The sequence below is a fragment of the Pleurodeles waltl genome, chromosome 6 (assembly GCF_031143425.1).
Source record: "Pleurodeles waltl isolate 20211129_DDA chromosome 6, aPleWal1.hap1.20221129, whole genome shotgun sequence".
Taxonomy (NCBI): domain Eukaryota; kingdom Metazoa; phylum Chordata; class Amphibia; order Caudata; family Salamandridae; genus Pleurodeles; species Pleurodeles waltl.
The window spans coordinates 786,273,566-786,290,749 of record NC_090445.1 but is presented as its reverse complement, the minus strand read 5'-3'; the positions used below and the strand labels follow the sequence as shown (position 1 = coordinate 786,290,749).

Below are 17,184 nucleotides of genomic sequence, written 5' to 3'. Positions count from 1 at the left end.
AAGATACGTCGCAGAAGGGAGACGTGCAGTTGCTGTGTCCGTTTCAATAACCGTCTCCTCACACACCGTTCTCGAATGCCTCGGTGCGCGTGCAGAATTCCCAGCGCGAGGCAATCGAGAACAGTGAGCATTCTCTACTACTGACACTACATATCTTCTCTCTTTACAGTAAAAACAATATGAGAATAAACAATATATATATTCCTATAAATCAAACAGTTGAACATCTCAATAACCTGTTTCTATAGAACATTACTACGAATAATAGTCTTAACTTCTTTGGTTTTATAATTCTCCTGCCAGATCTACTCCACCTTCCACTCCTACAGCAGATTCCCTCCAAGCCACTAGAGTCTCTGGAACTGTTAGATGACCTCAGGTCATTTGATGGAAGATGGCGATCATCAGTGCTCCCTGAATCCACTCTATGTTGACATTGATGAACAAGTTCTTCTCTTCCCTCATTCTTCTCTTCTAACCATTCTTTCCACATATGACTCTTCGGAATCTCCATTCCCGAGACAACTCTGGTACTCTTACACAGTGACAAAGCCGAAACATGCCACACTTTACCATCATTGAGTCGCGCTGAATTATTGTACACAGCAATTACTCTCATGGGGGAAGAAAATGTACTTTGTCCTTTAATAGTGTGTTTATTGCTCTTGACTCTCACAACATCTCCAACACACAATTTCACCTCCTTACACTTGTGTAGGTCATCATAATACTTCTTATATTTATCCTGAGCTTTCTCAACATTTGTCTTCACCTCCTTGTAGTAAACTGCCGACACGAGTGAATCTTAATAATTACTTTATTCACCTTAAGATACGTCTCAGAAGGGAGACGTGCAGTTGCTCTGTCCGTTCCAATAACCGTCTCCTCACACACCGTTCTCGATTGCCTCGGTGCGTGTGCAGAATTCCCAGCGCGAAGCAATCGAGAACGGTGAGCATTCTCTACTACCGACACTACAGGGCCCACATGCAACTGCAAAGTAAAATGGGGCCGTTCAGTTCTTCAACAAGCGGGATGCATTCACAAATGTATCACTACTAGAAAAGGTGGACTACTCCCGTCACACATTTCAATGAAACAAAACACGCACACATCTGCCTTTTACAAATGATGAGAGATCATTCAATGACGGAGAATGATTAACTCCTTTGTTCAGCCTGCTCCAATGATAAGAGCAGAACACCAATTCTGAATAAAAATGAAACAGCAAGACAACAGTATGTTTTGAGTAATCAAGAAGAGGCAAAACAGCAATAATTACAAAAGCATTTCAATCTTTTAGTACTCACATAATACAAGCTGACTCGTAGGAGCAAAGTTGTATTCCACACAGCTGGGAAGAAGGCACGTGCATAAAGTGCCAGGAAGAAAGTGTTAATCTCTCTGAAACTAAGGCCACATTTGCTGCAAGAAACGAAGTAAATTCAAGCATTCGGCTCTCAGGTTACAGTTTTGAAAGTTGGCAGTCTAAGAGCAGGGGTGGGCAGAATATAGGTGTGGGTTAAAACGGGGCTAGGCTGCGCACTACCCGATATCTGGAAAGGGAGGCACTCCGTTAAGTTGAACACGAAGTTTATTCACAAAGTAGATCAGTGGATAAAGAACCCAGGAAGTAAGTAGGCAGCGAGGTCCAAAAGAGCCGATGCCGAGTCTGTAGTCAAGAAGAGAATGCCAGACTCAGCAACAGTCAGATGGCAACACCAGAACGTGATGACACGGAAGTGTCAAAAGTAAACAAGAAAGTAATGAAGGAACTTACATCACAATATAACACCACTCACAATAGTAGGTATTTTGTGAAAAGAGGCATCATAAAAGGTTTTGAGGAGAGAGGCAGATAAGTATGAATAACAGGCGAAGGCCTGCCATACTGAAGCTTTGAAATTGGAATGCTCTACTCCCATTTCTAAAAAGTTTTAAGTAAAAAGCAGATCTTTTTCGCTGATGAGAATAGTTTTAACAAGTGCTCAATTTCAAACGTACTAGTCACCTAAACTATGCCTGCTTAGTTTGAGTAGGTGCAACCTCACAGGACAGAAGATCCATGCCCACCTTAAAACCCGAGTTAAATATAAACAAATGATTATTTCTGGCATTTAACTGCTGTGTCAATGACAAGAACATACTATTGCGTTAAAAAGTAAAAGTGGAAAGTATAGTATAGTTTGGTGTAGCGAATACTCTCGATGGACAAAACAGTGATACAAATTAAAAAACACAAAACACACACAAGGGAATAGGTGTACTTTAGAACAAGAAAGAAAACGGACGATTATGTTTTTAAGCGACACAGGGTCTACATTTGAAGACCGCCGTGCACAGAAAGGACAGTTGTTACATTCTTCAGGCCGAGGCAAAGCAATATGTTTTAAATGGAGAAACAAACAATAAGATCTTGAAGATTTTGAAGTAGAAAAAAAATATAGGATTGCAGGAAATGTTTGTATTGGGACAGCTCACGATGTGAAGATGAATAAGTCATCACAACCCTATCAAATAAAAACAGAAAGAGACGTCGGCGTTTTCCCACAGCCTAGCTGCGCTCTCATGGGAACATACAATGCTGCATGGTGACGGTATTAATATATTTAATAACAGGAGTCTAAACAGACCGCGGAGATGCCTATGGCTATCCCTTTTTAAGAGGCTAGCTGCACAATTCACTAAAACACGAAGTCCCAGGATCGTCTAAGCTCCCGTACTCCGCGATGTAATCGTCTGTTTGGCTCTCACCGACGTCCGTACTCGGTAACCACCCACCGACCTTGTATCACAGCCTGTACGCAGCAGCCATTAGGAGGCCTCCCAAACCCACGGCCACTAAGAGATTCCCTTAATTTGGTGGGTGACGCACATCCACTAAGACCCTCCCCGGTGTTTATTCTCACCTCAAAGCAGAAGAAGCCGCTGTAGTATTCGACCTCTGTTAAACGAGGTCTTCTTCCTTCCAGAAACCGGCCTTATTCCGTGGCTTCGTCAGTATTTCGCTGTTCCAATACTTCTCGCGAGACGTCGCAGACCGTATGACTCAAACAAATCTACTTCCTGGGTAGACGCCACGAACAGTACTACATCCGGCTGCGCATGCCTAATTCATCAGACCTTGCCTGTCCTAGGCCATGTTAGGGTCAGGCTAAAACATGACATAGACTAGCAAGAACGTCGTTTTTTGCCCCGTCCCACCCGGTGGCAATGACAAAGGAAACATATTACGATGTCTGATGTTTGCGTCTGGCGCAACAGTGACGCAGCTGTTTTACTAGTGTTTTACGGGAAAAAGTCAGCTCGAACTTGTGTTTTTTTCCCGTTCTCCCTATTTTCTAATTTTGAATTGCTAAATATAATATTTTTCCGCAACACAGCCCGTAAAACATAAATAAAATACGATACCAGGTGACAGACTTAAGCAAATATATAGACTAAAATTAACCCTAAAATAGAATAGTAATCAGAAATGTAAATCGCCAAATCAGCACAATAGCATATAAGGAAAGATTTTTAAAAAGGCACACCCGATAGAGACTTCTAGCACAGGTTCTGTACCTTGGAAAAATCCTCATGTTTAGTACACATTCATATAGAGGAAGTGGTTAATGCTATTGTCGCACATCTGTAGCCAATCAAGTTCAAAGTCGCGTAGCATGTATTTGTGCACGGTGCCAACCTGGTCGGAGAAACCCAACCACCAAGGGTTTCGAGGATGCACAGATTTTACAAATGGAACCCCAAAGAGGACCACCTATGTACTGTGCTGTGAAATACAAATTGAAAAAGAAACAGGGACCAGGGCACTCAAAAGTCTCTATAATAAGTACATAGTCCAAGACAAGTAGAGTTGCAAAAGTGTTTAATCCAAGATCAGAAAACAGCCAACACGTGTTTCGTCCTAGCGGACTTTTTCAAGGCTGAAACATAAACAAATGGCAATTCTTATACATTTGATGGTACAATGTATGAGGATCTATCACATGGATACACATTTTAGCACGAGGGATAAACCCTTTATAGTGCATAGATAATCAGACAGAAAAGAGATACCCCATTGTTGGATCAATACAGAAATTAAAGCATGCTGTTTTGTAAAGAATACAGTGCACGAAAATGAAAAAGGTGAAAAAAATAATATATATACTATTAAGTATTCTTTTTTAGTGTGGGTAGAAGAAATCCCCTTTGAAAAGTAGGGAAGCATGCAAGTGAACCTTTTACTTGAAACTGATGTCCAAGACAGAAATTGGTGCATGCATAGTGGACGGCAGGTGGAAAAAACCGTGTTCGCAGGCAAAGATAAGGAAAAGGGTAACACTGATGAAGGTGGTTGTTACCTCATAAATTTATGCTTGGATGAAGACTAGTCCCACTAGGGCTGTTGTGGCCCCTATAGTATAGCATTCTAAGTATCAGACTGGTCACTCACCCACATGGGGCTCAGCGCTCTGACATCAGTATGATAATGGCATCACCATTTAAGCATGATGACATCTGGGATTTCTCTTCCTCTCTCCACTTTCATCCATCTTTTTAACCTTAGTAACACCCACGAGTCACGTATCTATTATACTCTGTTCCCACCTTTTGTACCGTCTAACACGTGTACAATCTCGTATTAGTCTTCTACTCTGTGGCACTCTCCCTTATAATACTCAAGGTATGGTTTTCTTTAATGATTTACGGACAGTTTCAAGCCGACTTATAATACCACCAACATGGCGCCCGCCAACGCCTGTCTATAATAGGGCTCCCGAAGCGCTCTATCGGGTCAGGCCGTAGTCCCCTTTCCATTTTTAGAGTGCGCACATATAGACGCCGACACTCAGGAAGACGCTGAATACACGGGCCACAAGACAGCGTTATCACGCGCTGCCCGTACACTCCATGCATCGGTGTACATTTCACAAATCGTAAAGTGACGCTTAGAAGTAAGGTATGTGCTTTTCAATTCTAATAGCCGTAAATCTGCACCTGCATATTTTTATATCCTCTTATATTCTTCTTAAGCTATAATAATGGTAACCCCGACGGGGCAGACTCATTTCGCTTAGTTTGCAATTTTCAATGACAGTAATTCTAGAGTAGAAGAAGTCTGGACTCCCCACTATTGTAAATACAGCCGGGCGTCTATTGTCAACGTTCATAATGAGCCTAAATAGAGAGACGGACACTTGAGTGTTTCTTCTTCTTTGGTTTGGCCAAAACGGACCCTATTGCCCTCACCGTGCTCTGTATTTATGGGGGTTATGATGTCACTATTTCTTTTCCCATTCTTCCTTTGCTACACTAACGAATAAAAGGAGAATACACTATTTCTCATTTTTTGACCACGAGTACATTCTTCTGTCACGAAGGCGTTCAACTATCCAGCTATTCTAATAAGAATGAGAGTAAGGGTTGTAGCCCACTTTACTGATACTCTCATCTTATTTCTGGATTTTCCGTTCAGGTTGCCATTTGTAATCTTTCTTTGGTGTACCCATTTGTTTTTATTCTTTGCAGTTTGGGCCCATCGGGACCCCATTTTTACATGAAACTACGGATACACCACATGAATAATATCCACGAACACGGCAAGCTGCTTAGTGTTAAAGACAGGAGTACTTGCCAGAATTCATGGCAAGACCGATTATAAATAGTGGGTAGGTCACCATAATTTTTCTTTCCCCTACTGCATTATCTAGTTTTGCTCACCTCAGTCCATGATATTTCAGTATCATAAACACGTTTCATCTGGTTTCTTCCCCCAGAGCCAATGCTATACTCTAGGGGCCACAACAGCCCTAGTGGGACTAGTCTTCATCCAAGCATAACTTTATGAGGTAACAACCACCTTCATCAGTGTTACCCTTTTCCTTATCTTTGCCTGCGAACACGTTTTTTTCCACCTGCCGTCCACTATGCATGCACCAATTTCTGTCTTGGACATCAGTTTCAAGTAAAAGGTTCACTTGCATGCTTCCCTACTTTTCAAGGGGGATTTCTTCTACCCACACTAAAAAAGAATACTTAATAGTATATATATTATTTTTTTCACCTTTTTCATTTTCGTGCACTGTATTCTTTACAAAACAGCATGCTTTAATTTCTGTATTGATCCAACAATGGGGTATCTCTTTTCTGTCTGATTATCTATGCACTATAAAGGGTTTATCCCTCGTGCTAAAATGTGTATCCATGTGATGGATCCTCATACATTGTACCATCATATGTATAAGAATTGCCATTTGTTTATGTTTCAGCCTTGAAAAAGTCCGCTAGGACGAAACACGTGTTGGCTGTTTTCTGATCTTGGATTAAACACTTTTGCAACTCTACTTGTCTTGGACTATATACTTATTATAGAGACTTTTGAGTGCCCTGGTCCCTGTTTCTTTTTAAAAAATCCTCATGTGTCAGATTGAATCTGGAAACTTTTGGTGGGCAGTACTACTGGGCGTTAGTGGATGGCGTTGTTCGGATGCAGATGGTGTCATCATCATTGTGCATGATGTCCAATGGGTGCATGTAGGAGGCTGGCCTGGTTTGTAGTGGGTACCTTGGGTACTTACACCTTATACCAGGTCCAGTTATCCCTTATTAGTGGAGTAATAGTGTTCTAGCAGTTTAGGCTGACAGAGGTAGCTATAGCAGAGCAGCTTAGGCTGAACTAGGAGACATGCAAAGCTCATGCAATACCACTTATAGTTACACAGTACTTACACACAAGTAAAGACAATACTCAGTGTTACCGAAAATAAAGGTATTTAATTGAGTGACACAGTACCAGAAATATCTTAGAGACAATACTCCTTCTGGAGGTAAGTATTATACACAATATATACACTAGACCCCAAAATTAGACAAGTAATTAGTCATAGGTTAGTGCAAACAATAGGAAATGCTATAGAATGCAATGGGGAAAAATAGGTCTAGGGGCAACACAAACCATATACTAAGAAAGTGGAATGCAAACCATGAATTGCCCCTAGACAAGTGTAGTGTGTGCAGAATCGCTGGGAGACTAAGAATACAGTAAAAGTAAGTACATTACCCCACCTCAGAGCACTGCAAGTTTCCTTAAGACACGCTACCCCTCGTGATATGGATTATTGCAGTAACCAACCAAGTCTGCAGACAACAACTACTGGATTCCTGGACCTGAAGACTTTCAAAAGAAGGGGACCAAGTCCAGAAGTCGAAAGAAGTTCTAGGAAGGACAGGAGCCCTTGCCAACCCAGAAGAGGGTGCAAAAGCAGAGTCCCCGGATGAATGAAGACTGCAGAATACTCCCTATTAAGATGCTAGTGGGTTCCTGCGTGATGCAAAAGATGTCTCATGACGTGATGATGGATGCAGATGTGATTTCATGTTGGAAGTCGCCAACAAGCCTTGGTTATGACAAATATGCGTTTTGCGTCAAAATGGTGCTGGCTAAACCCAGGAGGGACCTGGGGGCATCAACTCTGTGTGAGGAGTAAGAGGGGGGCTCAGCACTTCAGAGAGCCGTCAGGATGGCAGACAGCACCCACGGGAGTCCCAGGACACGGGGACAAAGGAAGTGCAAAACGCAGTTGGTGCAGCACTACGAAGAAGGGTCCCATACCGCCAGAGGTCAACTCAGCAAGTTGAGCGTCGCAGGATAGAGTGCTGGGGACCTGGGCCAGGCTGTGCAAGAAGGAATTTTGCAAATAGTGTTCAGAGGCCTCAGGAAGTGAAGAAGACGCGGTGCACAGGGGTACTATCTCTCTCAGGGAAGGCAACGTCTTACCTCCTCCAAATTGCGTCAGCAGGACCTCAGGACAGTCTATGTAAATGGAGTCCACCCTCTGTGTTTCTAGGAGCACGCTCGTCGCTGTGAGCGGAGTCCAGTAGTACCGGTCGTCGACTTGGAAGGTGCCTGCTTGAGCAGGGTAGTGACTCTGTCACCCCACAGGAGATTTCTTTGGTCCTTCTGGTGCAGGCTGAAGACAGGGAGTCCCCAGAGCGTGCACACCATGGAAACTGTTGCAGTTGCTGGCTGGAGCTGAAGTTGCAAAAAAAAAAGTATCCCTTGTGGATATTTTGTTGCTGTTATAGCGGTTCCTGGAGCAGGCTGCGGTTGATCTGAGGTCAGAGGATGAAGTAATAGGTGCAGGGATTGAGGTGCTCAGACCCCAGGAGGGCAGACCCCTGTCTGTGAGGTGGCAGCAGCTGTAGCTGCAGTGCAAGCCTCAGAGAGCTGGTTTGGCAGTACTGGGGGTCCATAGTGGAGCCCCCAGGATGCATGGAATTGGCTCCCCAATGCCATATTTGGAATGGGGGGACAATTTCATGATCTTAGACACCTTACATGGCCATATTCGGAGTTACTGTTGTGAAGCTACATATAGGTATTGACCTATATGTAGTGCATGTGTGTAATGCACTCACAAAGTCCCAGGAAATGGCCTTGAACTATGTGAGGGCACCTTTGCTAGTGCAAGGGTGCCCTCACACTTAGTAACTTTGCACCTAACCTTCAGCAAGTTAAGGTTAGACATATAGGTGACATATAGGTCACTTAAGTGCAGTGAAAATGGCTATGAAATAGTGTGTGCACTATTTCACGCTATCTGCATTGGCAGGCCTGTGCAAGGGTTTGTCTGAGCTCCTTATGGGTGGCAAAAGAAATGCTGTAGCCTATAAGGATCTCCTGGAACCCCAATGCCCTGGGTACCTAGGTACCATGTGCTAGGGACTTATAAGGGGGGGTCCAGTGTGCCAATTGAAATTGGTAAATGAAGTCACTAGCCTACAGTGACAAATTTAAAAGCAGAGAGAGCATAAGCACTGAGGTTCTGTTTAGCAGAGCCTCAGTGACACAGTTTAGCACTATATACAGACACACACATTAGGCCATAAACTATGAGCACTGGGGTCCTGACCAGCAGGATCCCAGTGAGACAGGCAAAAACATACTGACATACAGGTAAAATTGGGGGTAACATGCCATGAAAGATAGTACTTTCCTACAGCGCATCCCAATGCACTGACATGAGTGCTTATTTACAACTTTCCACCCAGAAGCACAAAGCCACTCAGATCACTGACTATTGGTGCATCAAACTAGGGCCTTTGAAAGACTAATAACCCTTTACTCTAAATCTGTTCTCGGAGTGGAGAGGATGGGTGGGTAGGTAAGGAACCTGTGGCTAGGCAGAGGCTCTACCAGATTAGTGGTTACCAAAGGTAAGTATCTTTCATCTGATAGAGAATTATACTTGCAGAATCCTACCTTACCTTAGAATAGATGTCCGCTGCCTCTCCAGTGCACGAGCCTTATTGTCCAGCCACAGCTTGGTTTCTCCCTCCTCACGGCTTTGATCTGGCTTTGCATTTTGGCAAAGAAAAGTCAGAAACGTTAGGACTAAAATGAGTCCCAATGAGGCATAATGAAAGGTGAAGGTGGGAACTTGTTGGAGACCTATGCACAAAAGGGGACTTGAGTAGGGATGGCTGCTCTGGCAACCGCAGAAATACAGAGACTGCAGAAAGTTAGCTTTTTAAGGTGCCTAAAGCAGAGCCTTGCTGGGCTAGACAAAGAATAAATAAAGAAACTGGGAAAGGGTGCAAATAGGGAGTCAGCTTGTTTATTTGTACACCATGCCACAAACTTGCTCCAATGGCAGGCGAATACCGTCTCGGTGGAGCGACACCTAGTTGCCAAGATGATATTGCAGACTTTGGGCGGAAGGTTGAAAGCTGTTGTGAGAAAGTAGCCTCTTTCTAGCCTTGTTACCCCCACTTTGGGCCTGTTTGTGAGTGTATGTCAGGGTGTTTTCACTGTCTCACTGGTATCCTGCTTGCCAGGGCCCAGTGCTCATAGTGAAAACCCTACGTTTTCAGTATGTTTGTTATGTGTCACTGGGACCCTGCTAGTCAGGACCCCAGTGCTCATAAGTTTGTGACCTATAGGTATGTGTTCCCTGTGTGATGCCTAACTGTCTCACTGAGGCTCTGCTAATCAGAACCTCAGTGGTTATGCTCTCTCATTTCTTTCAAATTGTCACTAACAGGCTAGTGACCAATTTTACCAATTTACATTGGCTTACTGGAACACCCTTATAATCCCCTAGTATATGGTACTGAGGTACCCAGGGTATTGGGGTTCCAGGAGATCCCTATGGGCTGCAGCATTTCTTTTGCCACCCATAGGGAGCTCTGACAATTCTTACACAGGCCTGCCACTGCAGCCTGAGTGAAATAACGTCCACGTTATTTCACAGCCATTTTACACTGCACTTAAGTAACTTATAAGTCACCTATATGTCTAACCTTTACCTGGTAAAGGTTGGGTGCTAAGTTACTTAGTGTGTGGGCACCCTGGCACTAGCCAAGGTGCCCCCACATTGTTCAGGGCCAATTCCCCGGACTTTGTGAGTGCGGGGACACCATTACACGCGTGCACTACATATAGGTCACTACCTCTATGTAGCTTCACAATGGTAACTCCGAATATGGACATGTAATATGTCTATGATCATGGAATTGCCCCCTCTATACCATCCTGGCATAGTTGGCACAATCCCATTATCCCAGTGGTCTGTAGCACAGACCCTGGTACTGCCAAACTGCCTTTCCCGGGGTTTCACTGCAGCTGCTGCTGCTGCCAACCCCTCAGACAGGCATCTGCCCTCCTGGGGTCCAGCCAGGCCTGGCCCAGGATGGCAGAACAAAGGACTTCCTCTGAGAGAGGGTGTTACACCCTCTCCCTTTGGAAAATGGTGTGAAGGCAGAGGAGGAGTAGCCTCCCCCAGCCTCTGGAAATGCTTTCATGGGCACATCTGGTGCCCATTTCTGCATGAGCCAGTCTACACCGGTTCAGGGACCCCTTAGCCCTGCTCTGGCGCGAAACTGGACAAAGGAAAGGGGAGTGACCACTCCCCTGACCTGTACCTCCCCTGGGAGGTGCCCAGAGCTCCTCCAGTGTGCTCCAGACCTCTGCCATCTTGGAAACAGAGGTGCTGCTGGCACACTGGGCTGCTCTGAGTGGCCAGTGCCATCAGGTGACGTCAGAGACTCCTGGTGATAGGCTCCTTCAGGTGTTGCTAGCCGATCCTCTCTCCTAGGTAGCCAAACCCTCTTTTTTGGCTATTTAGGGTCTCTGTCTCTTGGGATTCCTTAGATAACAAATGCAAGAGCTCATCCGAGTTCCTCTGCATCTCTCTCTTCACCTTCTGCCAAGGAATCGACTGCTGACCGCGCTGGAAGCCTGCAAAACTGCAACATAGTAGCTAAGACGACTACTGCAACTCTGTAACGCTGATCCTGCCGCCTTCTCAACTGTTTTCCTGGTGGTGCATGCTGTGGGGGTAGTCTGCCTCCTCTCTGCACTAGAAGCTCCGAAGAAATCTCCCGTGGGTCGACGGAATCGTCCCCCTGCAACCGCAGGCACCAAAAAGCTGCATTACCGGTCCCTTGGGTCTCCTCTCAGCACGACTAGCGAGGTCCCTCGAATCCAGCAACTCTGTCCAAGTGACTCCCACAGTCCAGTGACTCTTCAGTCCAAGTTTGGTGGAGGTAAGTCCGTGCCTCACCTCGCTAGACTGCTTTGCTGGGAACCGCGACTTTTGCAGCTACTCCGGCCCCTGTGCACTTCCGGTGGAAATCCTTTGTGCACATCCAAGCCTGGGTCCACGGCACTCTAACCTGCATTGCACAACTTTCTAAGTTGGTCTCCAGCGACGTGGGACTCCTTTGTGTAACTTCGGGTGAGCACCGTTTCACGCATCCTCGTAGTGCCTGTTTCTGGCACTTCTCCAGGTGCTACCTGCTGCTAAGAGGGCTCCTTGTCTTGCTCGACATCCCCTCTACCTCCTGGTCCAATTTGCGACCTCCTGGTCCCTCCTGGGCCACAGCAGCGTCCAAAAACGCTAACCGCATGATTTGCAGCTATCAAGGCTTGTTGGCATTCTTTCGGCGGGAAAACACTTCTGCACAACTTTACAAGGCAAGAGGGATCCGTCCTCCAAAGGGGAAGTCTCTAGCCCTTTGCGTTCCTGCAGAAACCGCAGCTTCTTCTGTCCAGTAGAAGCTTCTTTGCACCCGCAGCTGGCATTTCCTGGGCATCTGCCCATCTCCGACTTGCTTGTGACTTTTGGACTTGGTCCCCTTGTTCCACAGGTACCCCAGATTGGAAATCCAGCGTTGTTGCATTGTTGGTTTGTGTCTTTCCTGCCTTATTCCCCTATCACGACTTCTTTGTCCTTTGGGGAACTTTAGTGCACTTTGCACTCACTTTTCAGGGTCTTGGGGTGGGCTATTTTTCTAACCCCCACTATTTTCTAATAGTCCCAGCGACCCTCTACAAGGTCACATAGGTTTGGGGTCCATTCGTGGTTCGCATTCCACTTCTGGAGTATATGGTTTGTGTTGCCCCTATCCCTATGTGTCTCCATTGCATCCTATTGTAACTATACATTGTTTGCACTGTTTTCTAAGACTATACTGCATATTTCTGGTATTGTGTATATATATCTTGTGTACATTTCCTATCCTCTCACTGAGGGTACACTCTGAGATACTTTGGCATATTGTCATAAAAATAAAGTACCTTTATTTTTAGTATAACTGTGTATTGTGTTTTCTTATGATATTGTGCATATGACACTAAGTGGTACTGTAGGAGCTTCACTCGTCTCCTAGTTCAGCCTAAGCTGCTCTGCTAAGCTACCATTATCTATCAGCCTATGCTGCTAGACACCCTATACACTAATAAGGGATAACTGGGCCTGGTGCAAGGTGCAAGTACCCCTTGGTACTCACTACAAGCCAGTCCAGCCTCCTACAGCTGTCGACTGTCGTTGCCTAATCGCCACGCATGAAGGTGAAGCATTGTCAAGTTCAGGTGCAGAACCCTGCCCTGTTGCTGTGGCAGAAGATCCTCTAGAAGAAGCTGCCTGATTGGAGCCCCTTGCTCATGCTCAACAGCTTGGGACACCAGACTCTCTGTGCCCAATATGGAGCCACTAGAATGACTTGGAGCTGGTCATTCCTGATCTTCTAGAGAACTCTGGGCAGTAGTGGTATTGATGGAAAGGTGTACACGCGGCCTAAGCTCAAGACAAAAAGTGTCTCTGAGTGAGAGCTGCCTTGGAAACTCCAGCGTACAAAACTGTTATCATTGCGCATTCTCAAATGAGGCAACAGATCCTACTAAGGCTCTCCCCATTCTTGGAAGAGTCCTTGCACCGCCTCTGGATGGAGATGCCATTAGTGATCTGCTAGACATCGATGGCTGAGGTAATCCACCCTGGCATTCATAGAGCCCGTCAGGTGTAGGAATGACCAGGGATATGCCCTGATGTTGCAGCCATGTTCAGAGACACAGAGCCTCTTGACAAAGGGTCCACGACCCCACCCCACCCTGTTTGTTGCAGTACCACATGCCGTGGTGTTGTCTGTGAAAACCTTAACCAGTCTTCCCCTGATTGAAGGAAGAATGGTCTACAATGCCAGCGAGATGATTCGGATCTCCAAAAGGTTGATGTGGTGTCCATATTCTGCCGGAGACCAGAGTCCTCTAATCTCCACCTCTCCAAGATGCGCACCGCTGCCCACGAGTGATGCATCTGTCACCACTATGAGCTCTGGGTGGGGAAGGGAGAGTGGTCTGCCACTGTTTCGTTAGCCATCACTGCATGTCTTTTGTTTTTCCCTCCGAGGTCTGGACCATGTCGGAGAAATTCCCCTGATGCTGTGCCCACTGGAACTGCAGGTCTCACTGCAAAGCCCTCATATATCAGTGGGCATATATCACAAGAAGGATGCAGAAGGTTATGAAACCCAACAGCCTCAAAGTCAATCTCACCGAAATCCAGGCTAGAGGCTGAAACATCAGTATCATAGCCTGAATTTATCGCCGCTCAGGAAGATGGGCCCAAAACTGCACTGTGTCCAGAACAGCTCAGAGGAAAGGGGATGTCTGAGAAGGAGTCAGGTGTGACTTTGGCAAGTTGACAGTGAGCCCAGTGAGTGTAGAAGGTTTGCCATAGTCTGGAGGTGGGAAACAACTGCCTGGGGCAAGCCCGCCTTCAACAGTCCATCTTCGAGGTAGGGAAAGACTGGAAACCCTGACCTCAGCAGGTGAGATGCAACCACAGTCATCACTTTTGTGAACACTCGAGGGGCACTAGGAAGGCCGAAGGGGAGCACAGGAAACTAAAAGTGCTCCTGGCCTACCATGAACCACAGGTTCTGGCCTTATTACCCAGTGCACCTTACCACTGCTAACCATTGCTAAAGTACTTGTGCTGTCTCACTTAAACATGGTGAAATGGACTTACGCCCGATTGACACATTTAATTTACTTGTAAGTCCTTAGTAAAGTGGTACTACATGTACCCAGGGGTTGTAAATTAAATGCTACCAGTAGGCCTGCAGCACTCACTGTGCCACCCACAGAAGTAGCCCCTTAACTATTGTATTGTATTGTAATCGTATTTATATAGCGCTTACTACCCCTGACGAGGCGTCGAAGTGCTTTTCGGTGAGTAGCACGCTACTCTGGAACCCAACAAGAATTAGTGATGGATTAGTATCGGGAAATATTGAGTACAGTTTTAGTATTAATATGAGTTAATTTGAGCCGCGGATATGAGAGTTTGTTAGTTAGATTGACTGGAGTAATGGAGGGGTGGAGGAAAAAAGAAATCCAGAAGTGTTAATTGGGAGTATATCCTTAATTTACTCAACCCAAAGGCTTGGGATGAGTAAAGGGGGATAGAGGAGGGAACAGTATGTGGGAGGGTTAGGGAGAGCAATAAATGCGTGAGAATTTACTAGGGTTGTGTGGGAGGTCACGGTAGTAGAGTGAGGTTTGGTGAGTTAGATGTGGAAGCGGAGGGAAGAGCTTAGGCAGAGTTATTTAGGAGATTAAAGTAGTAGAAAGGATTTGGGATGAGTCAGAGTGAGAATGGAGGATAGTTTGATAGAGACATGACATATGATGATGGGTAGATAAGTCTGATAAGATGAGAGCATGAATTCATAGATATCTAGTATAACAACCCACCCAGGAGCCATGCAATGACCCACGAACATGCCAAGCACAGAAACAACATATACACATACATACATACATGTATATATACATACACACACACATGAATACACACACATATGCACATACAATACATAATTAGAACCATGGGTAAAATATACTTAGTCAAACAGGTTTAAAGAGTGTGTGTGTATTTTATTGTTATGCAAAAACAACAAGTGATGGACGGAATGCTGAACATTGTCAAACATTCACCCCCAGTCACAGATCTGGGTTTAATCCATCGTTTTTTTGCTGCCCATGCCATTCCAGTTTGGACCCAGCCATATGCAAATCAGTCTTGACCCTGTTCCCCATGGGAACAGTCCAGCCCGAACTGCTAGGCCAGGTCTTCCCTGGACTGGAAGCAAGCATCCTGGGACCGGTTTCGGGGTTTCACCCCTCATCAGCCAGGCTAGCTTGAATCCAGTGGCATGGGAAGCACGGGACCCATGTCTGGGCATACCCTTCCCACTTAGGGCGACAAATGCAAAAACAACAAGTGATGGACGGAATGCTGAACATTGTCAAACATTCACCCCCAGTCACAGATCTGGGTTTAATCCATCGTTTTTTTGCAGCCCATGCCATTCCAGTTTGGACCCAGCCATATGCAAATCAGTCTTGACCCTGTTCCCCATGGGAACAGTCCAACCCGAACTGCTAGGCCAGGTCTTCCCTGGACTGGAAACAAGCATCCTGGGACCGGTTTCGGGGTTTCACCCCTCATCAGCCAGGCTAGCTTGAATCCAGTGGCATGGGAAGCACGGGACCCACGTCTGGGCATACCCTTCCCACTTAGGGCGACAAATGCAAAAACAACAAGTGATGGACGGAATGCTGAACATTGTCAAACATTCACCCCCAGTCACAGATCTGGGTTTAATCCATCGTTTTTTTGCTGCCCATGCCATTCCAGTTTGAACCCAGCCATATGCAAATCAGTCTTGACCCTGTTCCCCATGGGAACAGTCCAGCCCGAACTGCTAGGCCAGGTCTTCCCTGGACTGGAAACAAGCATCCTGGGACCGGTTTCGGGGTTTCACCCCTCATCAGCCAGGCTAGCTTGAATCCAGTGGCATGGGAAGCACGGGACCCACGTCTGGGCATACCCTTCCCACTTAGGGCGACAAATGCAAAAACAACAAGTGATGGACGGAATGCTGAACATTGTCAAACATTCACCCCCAGTCACAGATCTGGGTTTAATCCATCGTTTTTTTGCTGCCCATGCCATTCCAGTTTGGACCCAGCCATATGCAAATCAGTCTTGACCCTGTTCCCCATGGGAACAGTCCAGCCCGAACTGCTAGGCCAGGTCTTCCCTGGACTGGAAACAAGCATCCTGGGACCGGTTTCGGGGTTTTACCCCTCATCAGCCAGGCTAGCTTGAATCCAGTGGCATGGGAAGCACGGGACCCACGTCTGGGCATACCCTTCCCACTTAGGGCGACAAATGCAAAAACAACAAGTGATGGACGGAATGCTGAACATTGCCAAACATTCACCCCCAGTCACAGATCTGGGTTTAATCCATCGTTTTTTTGCTGCCCATGCCATTCCAGTTTGGACCCAGCCATATGCAAATCAGTCTTGACCCTGTTTCCCATGGGAACAGTCCAGCCCGAACTGCTAGGCCAGGTCTTCCCTGGACTGGAAACAAGCATCCTGGGACCGGTTTCGGGGTTTCACCCCTCATCAGCCAGGCTAGCTTGAATCCAGTGGCATGGGAAGCACGGGACCCACGTCTGGGCATACCCTTCCCACTTAGGGCGACAAATGCAAAAACAACAAAACAACAAGTGATGGACGGAATGCTGAACATTGTCAAACATTCACCCCCAGTCACAGATCTGGGTTTAATCCATCGTTTTTTTGCTGCCCATGCCATTCCAGTTTGGACCCAGCCATATGCAAATCAGTCTTGACCCTGTTCCCCATGGGAACAGTCCAGCCCGAACTGCTAGGCCAGGTCTTCCCTGGACTGGAAACAAGCATCCTGGGACCGGTTTCGGGGTTTCACCCCTCATCAGCCAGGCTAGCTTGAATCCAGTGGCATGGGAAGCACGGGACCCACGTCTGGGCATACCCTTCCCACTTAGGGCGACAAATGCAAAAACAACAAGTGATGG

The 17,184-nt window shown here is 46.2% G+C and overlaps 1 protein-coding gene across 1 annotated transcript in view; it reads right to left on the bottom strand.

Moving 5' to 3' along the window:
• The window catches only part of SMNDC1 (survival motor neuron domain containing 1), a 62,267-nt gene extending 59,219 nt beyond the window's left edge, over positions 1 to 3,048 (bottom strand). The window contains exon 1 of the mRNA XM_069239410.1: positions 2,910 to 3,048. The gene's annotated coding sequence lies outside the window, so the exon portion shown is untranslated. The remainder of the gene's footprint in view (positions 1 to 2,909) is intronic.
• Between the last annotated feature and the right edge of the window lie 14,136 nt (positions 3,049 to 17,184).